Source organism: Aplysia californica, unplaced genomic scaffold (assembly GCF_000002075.1).
Source record: "Aplysia californica isolate F4 #8 unplaced genomic scaffold, AplCal3.0 scaffold00001, whole genome shotgun sequence".
Taxonomy (NCBI): domain Eukaryota; kingdom Metazoa; phylum Mollusca; class Gastropoda; order Aplysiida; family Aplysiidae; genus Aplysia; species Aplysia californica.
In genome coordinates, this window is record NW_004797271.1 from 3,839,845 (window position 1) to 3,845,248 (window position 5,404).

Consider the following 5,404-nt stretch of genomic DNA (forward strand, 5'->3'; position numbering starts at 1 on the left):
TTGGAACCTTTCTCCATTGTCGTTTGCCTCTCCTAATCCGTGTCTGCCCATGATTTCCTCATTGTGACTATTGTCCGAACCTACCTTTGCATTTAGATCTCCCATGACAATGTTGATGTCCTTACCTGGAAGTTTGTCGATGACGTTCTGCAGGCGGTTGTAGAAGTTATCTTTATTCTCCACTTCTGCATCATTGGTTGGAGCATACACTTGTATGATGTTCATGTTAATGACCTTCTTCCTACCATCTCTTACCTTGAGTTCTTTCTTAGTTTCAAATGAGGCCATGATGATCCTTGGGCCATGTGCTTCCCAGCCCCTGAATGTCTTTTGAGCTGTTTTTGATATGATCATCCCTACTCCTTCCCTGTGTGGTCCATCACTGTCATTTCCTGAATAAACGAAGAGCTCCCCCTCTTTCATTCGCTTCTGTCCAGACTGGTTCAAGTGGGTGTCGTTGATTCCCAGTATGTGTAGTTGGTATCGGTGCATTTCTTGGAGAACTTGTGCAGTTTTTCCAGCCTCATAAAGGGTCCTAACGTTCCACGAGCCGATCCGAAGAGACTTGGGCTTGGATGATGGTGGAGGCTTCTGCCGAGCAGCTTACTTTCGGCTTTCACTGCCTTGCATCATAAACTCTCCATTTGGAGAAGATCCACGATCAGCCAAGCAGAGATAATGGTTTTTGCTTGTATGTGTTTCTGTAACTGGTTCTTTTTACGAGAGAGGTTGTTAGCCTCGTGACTCAACCCCCGACCTGGAGGCAGGATGACTCTGTTTCAGGAGTCACTACCTGGTTTGCCATTTAGTCGCCTCGTACGACACGCTAGCACCACGTCAGTCCTATTCTTCTCAATGCCGAAACTGCACGGCTGATCTCAAATGTGCTCCTGCCGAATAGAGCCGAAACATAGCCCACAGTAGGTAGTCTAAAAATAAACGCGATAGACCGTACGCTACTCTTTGCCAATATTATGTGAGTCCCTGAGCAATCCAGCGGAGTGCCCAAGTGAATTGTGATTGGTTCATTTCTGTCTTGCCTCTATTTTAAGTGACTCTGTGACCGTGAACCTGAGGGAGGTGAACGTGACCGTCCTATGAGTTGTGCCTTTGAATGGTTTTGTGGTGGAGTAATGAAAGTTATTACTTCAGTGTTCAGTTCCAATACAGGATGGACGAAATTGATGTTTAGCTAACAAACAAATTTAGTACTAGAAATTAAAGCGACAAGTAAAAAGAGTGAAAATAAAAACACAAGGTCCTCCCTCACCAGCCCAAAGATCCCAAAATTATACACCGTCTCATTTACTATTTACTATGCCCTTGACTATCTTCAGCATGCGATAGTTTAATTGTGCACGTCCACTTTTTAGCCCCACGAGCCACCCCTGATGGGCCCCGTTTATAACAGTCACGGTTATCAGGATACCGGCTCAGACTTATAATAAATCCACAAGTCCGCTCTTTTATAATGTTCAGGGAAAAAAAGTTATTTTATTTCAGGCATTCTGACAGACATGCCCGGCTATAATATATAGTGATCCAACCATCGACAAAATGCTTTTGAACACAAACGGACAAGACAGCAGAAAAAAACAAAACAAATTAAAGCAAAACACCCAACGTGGCGAATTTGAGTTAGGCCTTGGAAGTTGTACGAAAGCGAATATAATAATAATATATGACAATATAACCTTGTTGTGTGCACATAATTAATAAATCTGTGTTTCATATCATGTGTTCTGGGGAGGGAGGGAGAAGCTAAATATGCACTTATACTTATTTGGTGTAAATCAAGCTAAATAAATGTGGCCTTGGTTTGTTGATATACCACGTCCTCAAATGATTGAGATTGTCTCCCGTAGGGTGGAGACTGCGAGAATAGTCTTAGTAACTCCTTTCAGCGCCCATTGGCACGATCTGTTCGGTTTGGTAGGCGGGGCCGGCTAGCCAGATTGAGGGCGAAAAGCGACCATCGTGGTACAAACCGAAAGACGCCGACGGTGGCCCACAAAAACAAACGCGTTTGTTTTCAAGGCCACACGTCGGGGATCGGTTTGTGTAGAGAACCGATCCCCCAAATGGGCACTGATGCCCTACTCGAATATGATCGAGTTGCAAGCGCACAAGGCATGCTGTATGCTAGCCAAACTGTAGAGCTGCATGAACTATTAAAGGCCTATTATAGAGCTGGTTGTAACAGTACTTGTACTTACGTTACAATTTTCGGTACTTTTACTGTACTCCGGTACATTTTTGAGAACCAGTACTTTTACTGTACTCCGATCCTTTTTTTTATAAAAGTTCTTTTGAATATTTTTAAAGTACATTTTGAGTACTTTTGAAGCTTAATGAAAGGGCAAGTGCCGGCATTTCTGATCATGATTTACGGAACAAACACCCGGGCGGGCACAGCCGATCAACCAAGAGTTAAAAGTTGAGATTAAAGATCTGCCCGTCGCGTCAAAGATCAGCCACTCTCGTGAATGTGATCACAAGCGTTGTAAAACTCAATCAAACTGTGCAATGTTTGCCCCAGACGGGATCACACCGAGGTGTGAACTGACCGACGCGTTTGTTTTCCCCACACATCGCACTCGCATCTGCTGAGCTCGCCACCTAAACTTACATCACTCGCTGGGTGGGTAGGGCCTTCAAGTTCGCTCCAGGCAGGATATCGAACTGTGAACTCCACCCACGGTTCTAAGCTCCTTGACTCCACCCTGACCATTGAAGGCAGTTTTTCTCTATTCCCGAATTTGCGAAACAGCCTGAATTTTAATCGGTGTGGTCACAACGTTATTGCGTAACGACAAAGGCTCAATCATATGGAAAGCTTGAATTTTTGGACAGGTAAAGGGGAGGGGCAACTGGATAAACGTAGATCAAGATCTCGAGACTTACGGTAGGCTAATGAAGTATGGTATGCCTCATGCCACTGTGATTGGTCATCAAGGTTGACCACTCTTTGCTCGCCATATGTCATAAACCCACCAAGGGATCACGTCAGTTCATGGGTCACTGTAGATTTTTCCTTGGCTTCGTCGGCTAAGGCCCCGTATTTTCCTTTCTCCAGAGCACTGGGATCTTAGGCGGAGACTACTGTACAGTAGTGGAGAATCTTTGGTTACACTACACTTACTAGACTCTAGGAAACTACCTGAATTTTGGTTTGCCGTGGGCGCCGTGGACAACACTGTGTGACCAAAATCTGTCTTACCACTATAATTCAATTGAAACTGAAACTGAGTTCTCAATGTATATATCTAACATTTTTTTAGGCTGCCTAAATTTCTTTTAAACTTTTTTTGGGTGGTTTTTGCTTAAGACAATATTGATTCCTTAATTTGTTAAAGAAGAATTCAATGCACTTTTCCATTTCTTTGCTGGCCATTTTCATCAATGTTATGTTTTCTTAACAGAGAAACTTTGTCTCTACATTTTCCAATTATGTACTTTTCCTGTAAAACTTTCCGACCTCTTGGACTGACTTGCATTTGATCCTAGTGTCTTGCTCAAGCAAGTTCTGTTCATAATATCACTTACTCACTAGTTGCGTCTGTTTGTTTGGGGTTGTTGTTTTTTTCATGGACCATTTCCACCTACGTTCAGTGCGTATATTCAAATGCTTTGTTTACTGTTTACATTTTTAGTAATAAATGGCCTAATTTGTCAGATATACTGGATCTGTTATTCACTATGATATTTTGCATTAGCACTGAAGTGTTTTAGCATTTTAGCAGCACTCAAAATGTACTCATAAGTACTTTTTTAAGTACTTGTACTCAAGTACATTTTATAGGATGTACTTTTTCTGTACTCAAGTACATTTTTTAGATTGTACTTAAATTTGTACTTAAGTACCTTTTTAAAAGTACTTAAACAGCTCGGATTATATATAAATATATATTATATATATATATTATATCAATTCTTATTTTCACCTGTCATATACTACCCAAACCCCATGAAACTAAGAATTAAATTAAAGGTATTTGTAAAGGGGGAGGGGGGGGCGAAATGAGGAGAAAAAATATCACTGGTATAAAAATGGGCAATAAATTAATTTCCTTGGCAATAGCTACTAGGCTATGTTAGTACATGTACAGTTGTCTCCACCTAAAATCCCACCGCTTACGATCCCGGATCGCTTAAGATCCCGCTGTTTTTAGAAAACAGAACTTTTATGATATAAAAGTCACCCCTAAGATCCCGCTCTGATTCACTCTGAATGTCTACATTCGGCTAAGATCCCGCATTTCAGATATTAATTTACTGAACAAAAACCCTGGCGAGCACATCCGATTGACCAAGAGTGAAAAGTTGAGATCAGTTAACTGCCCATCTCGTCAAAGATCAGCCACTCTTATGAATGTGATCACATAATAAGCGTTGTAAAAACCGATGAAACGGTACAATATTTGCGCCAGACAGGGTCCCACCGAGGTGTGAAGTGTGAACTGACCGATGCGTTTGTGCCCCCTAAACATCGCACTCGCACTGGAGCTCTCCACCAAAACTTATAATACTCGCCGGGTGGTTAGAGCCTAACTACAAGTTTGCTTCAGGCGGAATCACATCGAACATTGAACTCTTTCCCTGACCATTGCAGCAGTTGTCTCTATTCCCGAATTTTTATAGGAATTTTAATTGGTGTAGTCACAACATAATGGCGCGTAACGACAAAAGCCAGGGAACTCGGTCAGAGATGGAAAGCTATAGATTTTGGAATGGTAAAGTAAAGAGGAGGGGCATCTGGATAAGGGTAGATGTTGAGACTCACGATAAGATAATAAGTGGTGATTGGTCCTCAAGGTTGACCATTCTTTGCTCACCGTATGTCATAAACCCACCTAGGGGCCACGTCAGTTCATTTTAGAGTGGAGGGAGACCATTTTGCCGGTTGTGGACATTAACATAGGTCTCCGACCACCGTAGATAACGTTCGCCTAAGATCCCGCATTTTCCTTGCTCCCGAGCACCGAGAATTTAGGCGAAGACTACTATTCTAAAATAGTCAAAGCAATTACTTAATTAGCGCTGTAGTTAATAGACCTAATCTTTTAGGCCTACTGTGTAACAGTGAGGTTTGGAATGTGATTAAAATGATCCGGCCATTCGTAAAACCACCAGTTACACTAGTCAAATCTGATCCTCGTCTGGATTCGGCTACACGTAAATTACGTGAAACAGAGGTCTCACGTCGGTTACGACTGTTATCGCTGAGACCACTGTACTGTATGTGTATAAGCAAATGGGCCTCAGACACTCTCCCGTCAAAGGGATCACATATTTATTTCACAAATGTATAGTAACAGAATGTTGTGTCGTGATGTCAAACCTGATTTCGGAGTCTGATCAAGATACCTACTTGAAGAGATGAGCAAACAGCCCACAAATCGGG